Source organism: Pseudorca crassidens, chromosome 6, assembly GCF_039906515.1.
Source record: "Pseudorca crassidens isolate mPseCra1 chromosome 6, mPseCra1.hap1, whole genome shotgun sequence".
NCBI lineage: Eukaryota > Metazoa > Chordata > Mammalia > Artiodactyla > Delphinidae > Pseudorca > Pseudorca crassidens.
In genome coordinates, this window is record NC_090301.1 from 24852548 (window position 1) to 24869439 (window position 16892).

The 16892-nt window shown below is 33.7% G+C and overlaps 1 protein-coding gene across 1 annotated transcript in view; it reads left to right on the plus strand.

Annotated features, from left to right (window-relative positions):
* Positions 1-16892, plus strand: part of ERBB4 (erb-b2 receptor tyrosine kinase 4) — a 1112967-nt gene that overhangs the window by 409624 nt on the left and 686451 nt on the right. The window lies entirely within an intron of this gene.

Below are 16892 nucleotides of genomic sequence, written 5' to 3' on the forward strand. Positions count from 1 at the left end.
TCTGGGGAAGTTCACAGACTTCACTGCACACACAGAATTGGTGTTTGTGTGTTGTTAATTAAGAAACATTAAATAGAGTGAATGCCTGCAGTAGTTAGGGACCTCTCTGCAAAAAGCCCCCTAGCTGTTCAGAGATAAATAACATAGGGGTCCTTGAGAAGTTTAAGTGTTGCTGGCATTGCTGTGGAATTTCACTGCTTCAGAGCCAACACAGTGCTTTATGCAAGTTAAAGTCCCCAGGCGACACTTGGCCCTCAAGTGTGCTGACTTTTCAAAAAGAAGAAGGAATAGTGCATATTTTCAAATGAAGAATCTTTACTTAGCTAAGAATTGTTTTTTTGTACTTAGTACCATATGCTTCTAGAGTTCTCTTGTCAACAATTTTTGGCACTCGTGTGTTGGCTATTTATTTAATGTTGAGGTTGAAAACAGGGAGCAACAGAAGGCAGAGAATTGAATAAAAAAGAGCAAAGCAGTTCCCAGTCCGTGACTGTTCAGGATAACTAACAGACATGTTGTGCATTAATGGTCATTAAGGAGCCCAGTCTAAAAATATAACTGGCACTAGAATGAATAATTATTTCTTTACCTCAGCTAAATTTTTAGGCTGAAAGCTGGAGATATTGGCCAGAGCTAACTCAAGCAATAATATCAAGATGCCAGGATGATGTGAAGCTACATGAAACTGCAGGCTTCCATCAGACCTCCTTTATGAGAAAGGCAGCAGGAACGTGGCCCCCTAGTGGGGACACACTGGGAAGCACATATGGGCTACGCCCGTGGGCCGTTGGAGAAACGGGGAGAACCAGACTCTCAAAAAAGCAGATTTTCTTTTTAAGTAGCTACATTTAACTCCATTTAACCAGAACTTGAAAAAAAAATAAGATATTGCTCAGGATCTACTGTCCAATTATATAATCGACTGTTTAGCCAAATGTTCTTAAGTACCCATGCCAAGTTTCACGCTATAGTTTTCTTACTGGCCACAGAGTATTATGCTTGGGAATCCTTTCCATAAAGCTAGACAGTTTCATGAAGGCTTCTATGTAACATGAGGCACTGTGCCATTTGCATATAGCCTGCGAATGGAGAGTCCTATTCTATTTCTGCTCCCGATTAGCTGTTTGATCTCTGTTGAGCACTTTGACTTACGAGTCTGTTTTCTCATCTATATGTATAAACTGGACTTGGTGATCTCTAAATATCTTTGTGGTTCTTACATTCTGGTCATTAAAAATAACATGTAGGTTACATGTAAGCTGGGAATTCGGGACAAATTTTAACACTTCAACAACCACTTATCCATTCATCCATTCATCCAATCATTAAATATTTATTGGGTGCCTACTATGGGTCAAACACTTGTAAATGCTATAAATATAGCAGTGAACAAAATACAGCCCTTGCCCTCACAGACCTTACATTCTAGGTAAAGATACAACATGGCGGGTGGTGATAAGTGATATGAAGTGCAATGATTTAGAACAGTGCTACTCAAAGTGCCATATGTAGACCAATGCCAGTCTGTTGCTGCACCACAGGATAAATTAATAAATTGATAACTATTTAGAACATTTTATAGAAATGTTCAAAGACAAGTAAGATAGTCCTGGTCAGATCTTAGTGAGGAAGTGAAACATCATGAAAGACAATATCAGAAAAATGGCAGGGGTTCAAATTACATCAGGGCCTGGTAGGTCAGGATAAGGACCTTTATTCTGATTGACATGAGAAACTATTGGAGATATTTGAACACAGGAGATAAATGATCTGATTTAAGGGTTAAAAATATAAAAATCTTTTATATATGATATACAATAAACTAGATCTAAGGAGACAAGGAGAAAGGCAGGGGCATCAAATGAGAGCCTATTGCAATATTCAGATAGAGACTGCCTTTCATGAAATAGGGACAGTCAGTCAGGTGGGGCTGATAGAGTGTCAAGTGGAGCCCACAGACATTCTGCAGGTAGAGCTGACCTGAAGATGTGTGTGTATATGTGTGTGTGTGTGTGTGTGTGTGTGTGTGTGTGTGTGTGACTTCCTTAGTGGTTTAAGACAAGAAAGGGGTCAGCTGACTAGATTTTTACCCCAGTAACTGGGTGAAAGGAGAACCATTTATTAAGATAAGTAGATGGAGTTGAAGGAAGTTAGAGGGTGGAAGTGGATAAGCCTTCGAACCCTTTCTAGTTAAAAGAAAATAAAAGATTTGGTATTAAAAGTAAAAGTGTTAGAGTAGACTTTCAAGTAAGTGCATGTAGGCTATCACCTATAGCACCTACCATGGACTTCTAGTATAATGCATAACTAGTAATAGTAAAACTGTCATTCTAAATTTATAGAAGATAATGTGTCCTCAGCATATAAACATTTCAGCTTATTTATTGTACATTTTTGTTTGATTATAACATACTAATGCTAAATACAAATAATTTGAAACAAGTATTTGTAGACATCAACTAACTAGTACTATGTTTCTGAATGATAACTACTTATGAAATTGGAACTGATTTTGACTCCTAGTTCTTCCACTAGTTAATTTTCTGGGTATATTATTTAACTTTCTGGGTCTTAGTTTCCTCTTCTGTAAAAAAAGAGATGATGATTATGACGATGATAATAATAGGTATTTAATGTGATTGTATGTGGAGTAAATGATAATGTTATATAAAGCACTTTAAATAATTTCTGGTACTACTAATATGCAGATGGAACAGACTATTAATAGTAATAATAATGTATTTCATATTAATAATTTCATAGTAATATACTTTAAAAATAATATTAGAAGAGATAAATTATCAGAAGCAATATTACAAAATTATGTATAATATCTAATTGTATGAACTAGAAAACCTAGAGCATATGTAGAAACTAGAATGAATATATATGTGTGTGTGTATATATATATATATAATGTACATAAATACACATGTAGATATAGCTATATACACATACATACACATGCACACTCATACACACACACACACACACACACAATCATATTTCCTATTCAACTCAGGTGGAAAATTGGTTTACTATTGGACTTTCCTTTATAGATCACTAGGTAATTCTTTTTTTAAAATTAATTTTTATTCGCGTAAAGTTGATTTACAATGTTATTTTAGTTTCTGCTGTACATCAAAGTGAATCAGTTATACGCATACATATATTCACTCTTTTTTAGATTCTTTTCCCATATAGGTCATTACACAGTAATGAGTAGAGTTCCCTGTGCTATACAGTAAGTTCTTATTAGTTACCTATTTTATATATAGTAGTGTGTCTATGTCAATCCCAATCTCCCAATTTATCCCTCCTCCCCTCCCTTCCCCCTTGGCAATCATAAGTTTGATTTCTTTCTTTTTTTTTTAAATTTTTATTGGGGTATAATTGATTAAAAATGTTGTATTAGTTTCAGGTGTACAGCAAAGTGAATCTGTTATACATATACATATATCCACTCTTTTTTAGATTGTTTTCCCATATAGGCCATTACAGAGTATTAAGTAGAGTTTCCTGTGCTATACAGTAGGTCCTTATTAGTTATCTATATTATATATAGTAGTGTGTATGAGTCAATCCGACTCTTCCAATTTATCCCTCCCTCCCTGCCTTGCCCTTGATAACCATAAGTTTATTTTCTACATCTGTTAACTCTATTTCAGTTTTGTAGATAAGTTCATTTGTAGCCTTTTTTTAGATCCTACATATAAGCAATATGATATTTGTCTTTCTCTGTCTGACTTACTTCACTCAGTATGAGAATCTCTAGGTCCATCCATGCTGATGCAAATGGCATTATTTCATTCTTTTTTATGACTGAATAATATTCTATTGTATATATGTACCACATCTTCTTTATCCATTCCTCTGTTGATGGACACAGGTTACTTCCATGTGCTGGCTGTTGTAAACAGTGCTGCAATGAACATTGGGGTGCATGTATCTTTTCAAATTATGGTTTTCTCTGGATATATGCCCAGGAGTGGGATTGCTGGATCACATGGTAGCTCTATTTTTAGTTTTTCCAGGTAACTCTTATATTCTATCTTTAGAATAATATATTTTTCTACTTTTCTTTCAGATGATTTAAAATATAATTTCTCAAGAGTTTGTATTAAAATCAAGATAATGTTTTTATATAAAATGCTAATGTTTTATAAAATTCCAAGATTATCAAAAGTGTTAATAGTAACTGGAATTAGTATACACATTCCCATAAAAAAAATGGCAAAGCATAGAGTAAATATCTTATCTTTTTAAAAATTAAATATGTATATATCCTTCCTGAAATAAAATTTGCCTTTTACATACAAAAATTCTTTATAGAATTTAGAAATTTAGAAATTACAGGTAAACAAAAAAGGAAAATAGGTGTCATCTGGGAATCTAATCAGAGAGAAAACATTTTTACCATATTTTATTTCCTTCCCAATGAATATGTTTATACACATAAGCATATACATGCTCCCATATATTCTTTTTTTTTTTTTTTTTTTTTTTTTGCGGTAGGCGGGCCTCTCACTGTTGTGGCCTCTCCGGTTGCGGAGCACAGGCTCCGGACGTGCAGGCTCAGCGGCCATGGCTCACGGGCCCAGCCGCTCCACGGCATGTGGGATCTTCCCGGACCGGGGCACGAACCTGTGTCTCCTGCATCGGCAGGCGGACTCTCAACCACTGCGCCACCAGGGAAGCCCACTCCCATATATTCTTAAAAAGTATCTTTGAAAAATAATTGATTTTATTGAGGGATTTTATTTTATCTTTTTGAAATCATAACAATAAAAATTATACAATTACATGAGACTGTCCCTCAAAAAAGTAATGCATTTTAAAATCAGATTCTATAGTTATTATTTGATTTGCATTGTTTTCCTTACAAGATCTAGTCAGGTGGCAAATATATTTGAAAACTGAACATTTGCAAAGACTGTAACAGAGAATCTATTCTATTTTATCCTGGCAGAAAGTGTCAGTAGAAATCTGAAGTCTGTAATAAAAGATACTTGTTTCTAAAACTTACCCTAAAATACATATTATTTTTGTGTCGGGAATTAAAAATGAATCATGTTCAGAAAAGGCATTCTTCAAATTTTAAAAATTTATCAAATTTGTGCTGTGCTGTGATAGGATTAAAAATAGTAGTATTTATTCCCATTCCACCTGTATCTCTAAGTAAACAGTAATTTAGTTTAAATTTTTAAGTTATCTTCTAGATAATTTTTTTGTACATATGAACCTTGCCAGATACGAATATAAATACTTCTATTTTTATAATATAGAGCAATTATGTTTATTTGCACAGGCTCTCAAAAATTCACATTGAACTAAAATGACAATGCAAGTATTAAATGATTTTAAACCTTTAATTCGTCTTTTTTTCTTGTTACCAGCCTATTTTATATTATCAAAGGAAATCATAGATTATTCTTTACTTTTAAAATTGAACCTGATGTTATAGAACTCCTATGGCTTAGTGTTGAATGTTTTGTTTTTGATACCTGTATTACTGAATTGTCTTAGGTAAAGTAAACTAAGGAACTTGTAACACATTTTGGCATTTATTCCTTCGTTATCATTACCTAAAACTTTTGACAAAACCATAACAAGGAAAAGTTCAAATATGTTACCACTATGTAGTAAATATTGTATCCTTATATATATATATATTAAATAAATTTATTTATTTTATTTATTTAATTTTTGGCTGTGTTGGGCCTTCGTTGCTGTGCGCGGGCTTTCTCTAGTTGCGGCGAGCGGGGGCTACTCTGTTGTGGTGCGCGGGCTTCTCATTGCAGTGGCTTCTCTTGTTGCGGAGCACAGGCTCTAGGTGCACAAGCTTCAGTAGTTGTGGCAGGCGGGCTCTAGAGTGCAGGCTCAGTAATTGTGGCACATGGGCTTAGTTGCTCCTCAGCATGTGGGATCTTCTCGGACCAGGGCTCGAATCTGTGTCCCCTGCGTTGACAGGTGGATTCTTAACTACTGCGCCACCAGGGAAGCCCCCTTATATGTATTTTTAAGTATTTCTCTTAAATGTAAAAGATGTTTCTAAAGTCATGTCCTTTAATAATAAAAAAGTTGTTAAACATTACCTTGGTTTTTAGATGTTATATTGAATGATGCATATTCCATTAGAAAGTTGAACTTTTACATTCAATTTCTTATTAAAGATTTTAACTGCTGCTTCATTATAATAAAGCCTCCAAATAAGATATCAGATCTTTTTAAAAACTTTTATTTTTCCAACTCTATTGAGATATAATGGCATATAATATTGGATAAATTTAAGGTGTACAATGTGTGACTTTTATACACTTATATATTGCAAAGTGATTACCACTATAATGTTAGCTAGCACCACCATCACATCACATGATTATAATTTCTTTTTGGTGGTGAGAACATTGAAGGTCTATTCTGTTAAGAACTGTCAAGTATGTAATAGAGTAGTGTTACTTATAATCATCATGCGTACATTAGATCCCCAGAATTTATTCATTTTATAACTGGAGATTTGTATCATTTTATCAACATCTCCCCATTTCTCTCACCCCTGAGACCCTGGTAACCCAGACTGTTTCAGAAAACAATATGGAAATTTCTCAAAAACTTAAAAATAGAACTACCGTGTGATCCAGCAATCCTACTTTGGGGTAAATATCCAAAGGAAATGAAAATAGGATCTCAAAGGATATCAGATCTTTAAATCCAAAGATTAGTGAAACTTTCATGGGAAAACATTCCAAATTAAATGACTGTCTATGTAGTATCTGATGCCCTGTTAACTAACCCATGAGATCATGGAATGAGTAGGGAAGTTGCTAGTAATATTAGTAGTGTAATGTCTTGGTAATATCTCAAAACTATGGTAACAAATACCTTAAATAAATAAAATGAAAGAAAAAAATTAAAAACTCACATGTTCAGTAATAGAGTAATTAAGTCATCAGGCTTAAATGGAATATATTTTAGTTATCAAAAATATGTCTATCTTGTCTGTGTCAGAACAATTACTCTTTGCCCTCTTTGACAAGTGAATGAGGACCTAGGCAGAGATATGCAGAAACCTGGCTCACTGAATAAAATATTTGTAAGGTGTGGTGTTTCTTCAGGTGTAGTTGCTACTGGGTATATTAGTAATATCATTTACTACTGTTACAGCCCTCCCAGGAAATTGTTTCTCACAAGTGATGTCCATCTTTTTTAAAATATTTCTAAGTGGAAAAAAAAATCCCACAGACTGCCACTTTAATTACAGTGAATGGTAAATGTCTCACAGTGATAAGCCATTACAAACAGACTGGTCTTTATTACATGCAAAGTGGTGGTTGAAAGCATGATAATCTAGGGAAGAAAGATGGTCGCTAATGTTTACGTACTTAGCTCCCGCTGGCATTTTACCAGGTTGGAGGTTGGCACTGTCCCTCTTAATCTGAGCGAGTGCATCCAGATTCACAGCAAGACCTCAAGGAGAACCAGATGATGGGGCAGATGGCAGATGACTAATTTGGCAAGTCTTGATGAGTGGAAATTGTTTGCTTTAATTGCTTGTCAAGTCCAGTACCTACATTAAAGTTAAGGACCTAGCACTTCCACAGAAAAGGAAATACTACAAAGTAAATAAGAAGGACTCTTTGTGTGGGGAAAGGGAAGAGGGTGTGAAGAATGACAAAAAGGGCAGGGAGGGAATTATGACAAGATAGTGGTAAGGGGAATATTATTTCATCTAAGAATAGATGACAGAAATGTAATTTCTAAATCTGTAAAGTCTTTCTATTATGTTTTTCAGCTTTCAACATAGGAATTTTTTGAGATATAATTTAAGAAAATATAAAATATGTAAAGGCAGAAAAACAATAAAGAACAGGAACTAAAATTTATATTCAAGCAGTTACAAGTCAGTTTTTGATGACCCATATAATGCATTTAAAATAATTTTTAATTATTTTAATTTTACTAAGCTTATCTTTGAAATACTAAATAAACAATACAAGTATAACCTATTATATTGGGAAGACTAGATTAGAATAGACCACTCACAAAACATATCATTGATGAACAGGAGATAATCATGTGCGATATTTACATCTATCATTTTTTGGTAGTCTACAATGATGAGCTTTTTTCCCTTTGCAATATAATTTAGCGTTTAAGCATCTTTGAGGGCATTTAGGGACTGTTGTAAGTAAACAACAGAGATAAAATACAGCTCAATTAAATTTTAGATGGAGCAGCACATAGCAGTATATATAGTCTATGGACTTGCCTTTCATCAGCCTGTATTATAGAATGCCTATGTCTTCCCTAGCTACAACTCTATTAGTGAAGGTCTATGATGCCAAATGCCCTTTTCATTTGGCTCAAGAATCCTTTAGAAAGTGATTTAGTTGATTTCAGCAGATTCCTGTTTTGTCACTTTGGGAGTCAATAAAAGAGTGGTAGAAGATAAAGATTCAGAGAATATACTATAGGGTCACTTATTTTTTTAAAAAAGATACTGATTTTTAGATTGAAAATATTTTATCTACAGTTTTATGCAATGTAAATTATAAACCAAATTTCCTACTCGATGTTAAATTTTTTCTTTACTACTTTTAGAGTTAATTATATAGAGTGCAAATTTTATAAAATATAAACCCACTTCCATTATTTATCACTTTGTGTGTGATGACATCTGGTACAAATATTTCTAAATCATTGATAGATATTTTTTAATATTAAAATAACAGTACAAATAAAAACAATAAATCTAGAAGTATATTAATGTTATAATGCATGATTACTAAGTGTGGTTCATTCCAGGAATATAAGAATGGTTCAGTATTTGGAACTCATTAATAATTTCAAAATTAGTGCACATTTAATTAGCATTAATTGATAGCAAAAAATAGCAACATTCAACATTCGAATCTAAAATAAAAACCTGGTAAAGCCAGACCCTGGAACATATAACATAACAAAATATATGCCGAGCCAAGGAAAACATTTCTGTAAAGATCGGAACAGAGATAGAATTGACAACTATGCTTATTAATTGAAAAAAATTGTCTAGAAAGTCTAAGTAGTACCAGCCAAAAAAAACAAAATAAAATAACATGATTGAAGACTAGATAAATCAAGAACCTCAATGAAGAAAACTAATTAGAAATTACAAGGATTTAGCAATGTAGCCAAGTTTTGAGGGGGAAAAAAAAATACCAGAGTCATCAAGAGTTTTAAAAATATGTAATAATAATAAGCAGTTCAAAAATGTAACTAAAATTATTCAAAGATGACAAGTATAAAATGCCTAAGAACAAATATATTAAGAATGTTTTATGATTTATATAAAGGGGCATTTTTAACTCTGTTAAACATACAAGCCAACTTGAGTGTGTGTGTGTTTTAATTTACATACAGTAAAACTGACTTTTTTTGGTGTACAGTTCTCTGAGTTTTAACCCATGTATACTATGTAATCACCACCACAGTCAGTATGCAGAAGAATTCTGCCATCTCTTAAATTCCCCTCATGATCTTTCAGTCAAACCCTCTCTCTCAGATACCCATCTTCTGGCAACCACTGATTTGTTCTCCATCCTTTGTAGTTTTGTCTTTCTCCAAAATGTCATACCAATGGAATCGTATAGTATTTAGCCTTTTGAGCCTGCTTCTTTCAGTCAGCATAATGCCTTTGGGAATTTTCCATGTTGCTATAGCAATCATCTGTCCATTTTTATTGCTGACTAGATATTCATGAAATAGATATACCATAGTTTGTTAGCATTCAGCCATTGAAGGACATTTGTGTTGTTTCCAATTTTTGGTGAATTTGAGTGGAGTTCCGTTAAACTCTCACGTACACATTTTTATGTGAACATAATTTTCATTTATCTAGGGATGTACTTATAAATGGGATTGCTGGATAATTTGATAAGTGTTTAACTTTATAACTTTATATGATGTTGCCACAGTGTGACCTCCTTAAAAGCACCCACTGAATGCAACTCATTACTTAGTGTAGAGTAGGTTTTATTTTATATTTATCATTTTAAAAAATTTTTATTTTATATTGGAGCACAGTTGATTAGCAATGTTGTGTTAGCTTCAGGTGTACAGCAAAATGATTCAGTTATACATATACATGTATCTATTCTTTTTCAAATTCTTTTCCCATTTAGGTTATTATAGAATATTGAGCAGTGTTCCCTGTGCTATACAGTAGGTCCTTGTTGTTTATCTATTTTAAATATAGCGATGTGTACATGTCAGTCCCAAACTCCCAATCTATCCCTCGTCCCCCACCCTTCCCCCGATAACTATGTTTGTTTTCTAAGTCTGAGTCTGTTTCTGTTTTGTAAATAAGTTCATTTGCATCATTTTTTTCCTTAGATTCCACATATAAGTGATGTCATATGATATTTGTCTTTCTCTGTCTGACTTCATTTAGTATGATAATCTCCAGGTCCATCCATGTTACTGCAAATGGCATTATTTCATTTTTAATGGTTGAGTAATATTCCATTGTATATATGTACCAAATCTTCTTTATCCATTCATTCTGTCAATGGACATTTAGGTTACTTCCATGTCTTGACTATTGAAAACAGCACTGCAATGGACATTGGGGTGCCTGTATCCTTTCAGACCATGTTTTTCTCTGGCTATATGCCCAGGACTGGGATTGCTAGTTCATATGTTAGCTCTGTTTTTAGTTTCTTAAGGAACCTCCATACTGTTCTCCATAGTGGCTGTACCAATTTACATTCCCAACAGTGTAGAGTAGGTTTTAAATAAGTATTTTAGAAATAAATTCAATTACAGAATTTTCGAGCTGGAAGGAAACATAAAAGAGAAAATTGGACCCAATGAGAAGAAAATAATTGTCCCAATTTACACAGCTAGGAAATGTTGGAGCAATGACATCCTGACCTTCACTGCCCTTGCCCAGTGCTCATTCCACATAACTCCAAGTAACAAAGTGACTTGCTCAAGTTCATTCAGCTCTTAAAAATAGGAGGACCAGCATTTGATACTGGCTTAATTATTTCTCCAAGGTCCATTTTATTTATTCAACAGGTATTGACTGAGAGTCTGCTATGTGTCTTCTCTTTAGGTGTTGAGCAGAGAAAGGGCCTCTGACGATGGAACTTGCATTCTAAAGTAGAGACATATAATAAACAAGTAAACAAGCAAGTGTATAATATAATTTCAGTTAGCAGTAAAACAAAAATAAAGAAGGCAAAGAAGACAGAGCATGATGAATGGGAACCTGGTATCTATTTTAGATAAGATTGTCAGAGAAGGCTTTTCTGAAAGAGTGACATTTAAGCAAAGATCTGAATATACGTTCTACAGGCTATGGTAAGAAGTTTGGATTTTATAAGAAATGTGATTAGAAGCCAAGGGTTGTTTTCAGTGATGGAGTGATGTGAATGATTCATGTTTTTAAAAAGATCACTCTGGCCTCTATGCAAAGAATTAACAGGGGCAAGTAGGGAAAGTAAGAAGTTAGTTAAGAGGCTGCTTTCAAAGTCCAGGGTAGATAGCCTTGATGGCTTGGATTAAATGGCTATAGTAGAGGAAGTAGCAAATTTGGCCCCATTTCAATATATATGTTGAACATAGAGCTGCAAAACTTCTTTGTGTAACTATAATAGCACTCAATAGTCACTGAAAATGTATGCTACTTCTGATATTCTCTTTAACTATTTTATATTTTTTAATGATTTTTAAATGCCCCACAATGTACATTAAACTAAAGTGTATTTATTATGGTAACATTTCTGAAAGAGAAAGTACTTAGTGTTAAATCAGATAAAAAAAATTAGAGAACTTTTATCACGTTACCAAATATTTTTTATGCAGACAGTCCCTGAATGGTGCATACACAATATATACATAACTTACATACACTGCTTGCTGCTTTCCTTACTAGGTGCCATGTACAACTTCATGAGCCCTTACAAAAGACCTTGGGCATTTTAATCAATATACATTTTTTTCATGATACTAGGTCAACAGTAGATGCTAAATAAATAATCATTTCTTAATATCTCACATAGGCATTTGATTCGAAAGTCAGGCAATATTTTGATTTAATTTTTTTTCCCTCTTTTCATCTTGAGTAAGCAAATGGAGTGCTGGTTTCCACAGCCGTAAGCGTGGAGGCAATAATTGATTTTTAGTATTAATATGGATATTGCTAATGTTTCTTCTTTGTGCTTCTAATATATTTGCCCCATGAATAAATGAATAATTTTGTTAACCAACCTTTTTATATTGCTACAAACTCCTAATTATAGTCTTAATTTTTTACTGAATGAGGATCATGTAGTTCACTCACTGTTGGATGTAAATCTTAAGACTAAAAAGCCCATGTTTGCAACTATAGCTGCATTTGTGATGGAATCAATACCAAATAGAATAATTGGTGATTTTATTAAGGCCTCACATATAGCTTTACTCCTGGAGTCACTGTTGAAATGAAAACTCTAGGGAGTACATGTAAATTTGGGATTTCTGAAGCTTGATTATTGTAAGCTTTTAGTTTAAGGACTTGATAATAGTGTTGGCAAAGGGGGCTGAATTTTGTTAAACTTGTTTTGGCTGGTGAAAGAGATTTTTCAATTCTGTCTGATAAACAGCTTTGTGAAATCAATGAAACTTGATGGTTTAAGCATTGTCTTGTATACATTGCCTGATTGTACAATCGATTGACAAATGGAAGTTGCGAGGCATTCAGTGAAGGCTTCATGAAGAGAAATACAAATGATTTTTATGCATCTATCAAAACTAGTTCTTTTAAAATCAAGTCCGTCTTTCAAGATGAAAGTTATGAGGAGTATTATACTCGTTATAGATAGCTTGACTCAAACATAAATATAAAGGAAAGTCTCACTGAGACAAAAATATTTCCTAACTGGAACCATGTATAGTAAAAACTCCAAAAATCAGAATGTTTGGAGAATAGAGTATTCTGATTATTTAGAATTTATTTACTGTATGATTTTTTGTTTTTACTGAAAAATATTTTTAAATATACTTATTCCAATTTTCTCTTTTCATATGGTATATAAAAATACAGCTGATCATTTATTGAACATGGGTACTTTTCTGAATTGAGGGTTATTTTCTGAATACAAATTATAATTGTTTTTATGGCAATTAACATCATTAAATAACTCATTTGGTTCTTACTACCCTTCGAGGGTAGTATTGTTACCCCACTTGAAAGATGAAGTAGCTAAGGGTTAGAGAGGGAGAGTCATCTGTCCCTGAGTACACGGTTAACCAAAAGGTGGAGACCAGATTAGAATCCGGGTCAGTCCTAATTCATAACAACTCAGCTAAATTCCTGTGCGCACAGAACCAGTGGGAAATGCAGATACTTGCTCAAAGGTTCTGCAATGTGGAACCTCCCGGACAGGGGTCCTCTTACCCCTCTCTGGGATCTCAGGGGTCCCTATTCTTTGCCAGTTCCTGCAAACACTCAGTGTCTTCCAGAGGCGTGGCTAATCAGTTAACTCAGTCACACCCATTCACTTTATGGGGCACCTACTATACACCAGACTTTAGAGAGAAAGTCATGGTCTCTGCCCTTTAGGAGCTGCAGGCCACCTCACCACGTGACTGGAAACCACGCCCCCTCCTTGGCTACCAGCAAATGAGTACAGATGGGCCACTTACTGAGAGAACATCACTGAGTCCCATCAGTTGAAAAATTGCAGAATTCAGCGAGAAGTCCTCTGTGAAATGGGCAGTCACCTATGGGTAAAAGTTAAATTATTCACTTTGTTCAAATTTTCTTTAAGCTTTCCACATAAAAATTGAATTACCCCAAAAATGTGAAACTAAATGCATGCAATAAAATATATTTATAAATGTAAAAAAAAAAGAAAACTTTCTTGCAAAGCACTATGCTATACAGCTCAGCAGATACAAAATAATGATTAATATATTGCATCTGTCTTCAAAGAGTTTATAGCCTTTGTAGGTCTCTTATATAACAGATTATTGTAATAATAATTAATAAGAACAATTTAATATTATATATTCTTTTCATATATGCAGAATGAGAAGCATGAAAAAATGCATAGGCATTACAGTTATATTGATAGATTTTCTCCCAAAATTTGTTTAAGCTTTTATAGAAAAGGTCAGAATACACTAAATATTTTAGAAATCTTTTCATTTAGATGTTTAGATATTGATTTTTACATATTGATATTAAAGTGTGGGTTTTATTTCCGACTGAAAGAAACTTGTACAACATAAACGATACATAAATTGCAATGTGGCATTATATACATTTTAGAAATGGTGAACAAGTTTCTTAATTGATGCTTAATTACCCCCATCAGTAGTTGCATTAAAATATAAGCTTGTCCTCCTTGGAATTTAAAATAATTGAAATCTATATTTCATAAACCCATATAATTATACCTTTTCTCAGGAGACATTTTACAAGTTATAAAGCTGCTGTGAGCAATAAAAATAAAGATTGTGGCTCAGGAGTGTTTTTTAGAGTCTCTACAGTTTATTGAAAAAAAAAAAGTGGGACTTTGATCTTGATGGAGAAGGATCATATACCAGAATCAATTGCTTCTTGTTCTCCTGCTTATGTTGAATATTACTGTACTTATCAATAGAAGTTTATTTTTTTCATAATGTTTGTTAGTTTTAGTAATAAGGGAAACTTCCACAGAACCAGTAAAATTTTCAGATGATCAAGAATGATTTGGTAGTTTTATTACGATTGGAATAAATTCAGTTAAACAACAAGACAGAATAGTTAAAATTACTTAAGGTCAGAAGCATATAACTTAATTTGAATTTAATCCTTCCTACGTATAATATTTTAGCAGCCAGGACCAATATTCACTATTATCTTTTTTTTTCACTATTATCTTGATATTAATGATAATAAACATGATTAATAAACATGTAAACAGGTTTGTTTGAAAATCCTGGTTCCTTTAGCTCATTTCTCAGCCAGTCTCTAGTGTGTGCCTCATTCTTATGCTCCAAGATGGCGGTTCAAGTTTTAACCATCACATCTCCATTCCAGGCAGCAGATTGGAGGAAGGTGTGGGAAAGAAAGGAGTCAAAGTTAGGCTCCAACCATGTTTTAAATAAAGTTCTGGGAAAGTGTCATACAATATGTTAGAACTTAGTCCCCTGCAAAGTTTACCTCCAAGAGGAGCAGAGAAATGTAATCTTTATTTGGGGTGGCCACAAGCCCAGCTAAAACTGTGCAGTCTGTTACTGTGAAGGAAGAAGAGGATGGATATTGAGGATTCTAGAAGTCTTTGTATCCATCCTTATCACTACAAAAAGTATATTCTCAAGGGCAACAAATGAGTTCCAGCATGGTGTATGAGGACTCTGACATTCAGAAGGGAGAATGGGGAGAGTAACTTCAAGGTGATAAACTAATCGAACCCTGGAGTATGGAAGTGATTTTTAATGTTTCTTTAAATGTGAGATTTCAGGTAGAAAGAGCCTGAAGATTGTATATCCTAGGGCGTCTTTAACAAAGTACCACAGTCTAGATGGCTTAAAACAATAATAATTTATTCTTTCACAGTTCTGGAGGCCAAAAGTCTAGTATCAAGGTGTCAGTAAGGTCAAGCTCCCTCTGAGACCCATGGTAGAATCTTCCTTTGCCTCTTCCTAGCTTCTGGTGTTGGCCATCAGTTGCTAGCATCCCTTGTTTTGCAGCTGCATCACTCCCATCTTTGCCTCTGTGGTCACATGGCTTTCCCCCTGTGCGTCTTGATGTTCACAGGGTGTTTTCCTCTTAGAAGGACATTGAATATATTGGGTTAGAGCCTATTCTAACGTACTCATCCTACCTTAATTTCATAAACCATATTTCCAAACAAGGTCACATTCACAGGTGCCAGGGGTTAGGACTTCAGTATATCTCTTAGAGGGACACAATTCCACTTATAAAAGTATTTCTAGAAAATATACTGTTTGATGAGGTTTAGAAATCCAGACAAGAAACGTTTGTGTTTTATTTTGGTTTTTATAATGAAATTCCACTATGATTAGAGGTCTATGTTATTCTTCAAGACTTTTAGATCCAGATTTTTGTTATTTTTGATGTGTCAATAGGCAAAAACAGGCTTTATGGTGACCCTAATTATTTAGAATATACCAATCTAGATTTTTTTTTTCCTTTCTGTATTGAAACTTATCCCCTTGAGCACCACATCAAGCCTCATGTCTTCTTTGTCATTCCTGTGGAGATGACACACAAATGTATATTTGACATCATTACTAAGCTCTTTTTCTAGTGTCTTCAGTGTTTACTGCATGTATCTTGTCCTAAGTTTGGTGTATACCATGTAATGTACTCAAAGATGTTTCATTCACAATTCATTTTTTTAACTTTACACACTTATCATAATAGAGTTTTTTCAGTCTATTGAAGATTAGAATTGGTGCATTAAATGGTAGAGTTGGTGCATTAAATTGTTCAGGTAGCTATGCAAACCATGAGAAGTAATAACTAAAACTCTGACTTCTGGAGGAGAGGAAAGATACATACACACACAACCTAAAAAACACAGATGTGTGTATACTCTTGAGCTTATATATAAACATTCAAAATCCACCCCCCAAAGATGACAGATTGAGAACATTTATTAACAAACAGTCTATTTTACCTCAGAACACTAATGAATATACAACGACACAGTTGATATGATAAAAGTTTATAATTCAGTACATATTGTTTGTAGTGTATGTTTATAAATGTTTCAGTCTAAGTTGTTTAATATTTTTATTTTAAAAGATAGCATTTTTGAGGGCTTAAAGCATAAGTTTTAATTCTGTAGAAAATTTACTAAGATCAGATTACTTTGCAATACAAAAATATTTTTTCAATAAAATTGTTACTT